Raw genomic sequence first — 875 nt, forward strand, 5'->3', positions numbered from 1 at the left:
TCAATAGCTCCTCCAAAATGACATGCTATACTACCTAAAAGTTTTTATCGTTGGCTATTATTTTTTCCAAAGGGAAAACTCTTTTTAATAGATTTAGAATCCATGAGTAGCATATAATTGAGGAAGAGGCTATTTATTAAAAACAAAAAAATTGTAAAAATATCATTTTCAATAATTATAGATATTCTCACTCTTCATAATTTTAAAAGAAAGAAAGAAATCGAGCATATGTTTGCTTGTAGTTTGGAACATGATGTGTATTAAGCTAAATAGAGAATTTAGAGAACTTTGCCTAATCACAAGAAATGGTTTCAACTTTAATTAACTTAAGCTCAAGAATAATACATGTGATCTATTTTGAGATGCCATGTACTAACTAGTACGAGAAGTGGTATGGATCTAGATAGATCTCAAGCTCTTTTCTTTGTCCTATGCAAGAGCTTGCAAAATAAAATTACTCCCTATGCATGTTTGAAAGGGCATCCATAACAAATGGCATGGTGACATACAAGGGGACCAAATGATGAAATTTATTGAGGAGGTTCAAAGTCATTCAAGCTAGAGCCCCAATGTTTGAAAGAAAGGCATTTGATTAAATAATACCATGGAAAATACCATGTGCCTTGTTGATCCATTCTACAACGAGAGGAATGTCTTCTTGGGAATAGCAATGGGCAGAGATTCAACAAAGCATTATTTCATAAAACATGCAGAAAGAACTCATGAAGTTGCCGTATGTAATTGTCAAACAAAATGCCCAAGGTTAGACAAGGGATAGAAAACGAGTGGAAAGAATCCAACTACTTGAGAACAAGTTATTTAGAAGCACCTTAATATTGTTTAGATAATGTTGATTGCAATACATTACTATAGGC

This window comes from Lygodium microphyllum, chromosome 14 (genome assembly GCF_053477565.2).
Source record: "Lygodium microphyllum isolate KBCC chromosome 14, Lygodium_microphyllum_v1.1.10, whole genome shotgun sequence".
In the NCBI taxonomy this organism is placed as follows: Eukaryota; Viridiplantae; Streptophyta; class Polypodiopsida; order Schizaeales; family Lygodiaceae; genus Lygodium; species Lygodium microphyllum.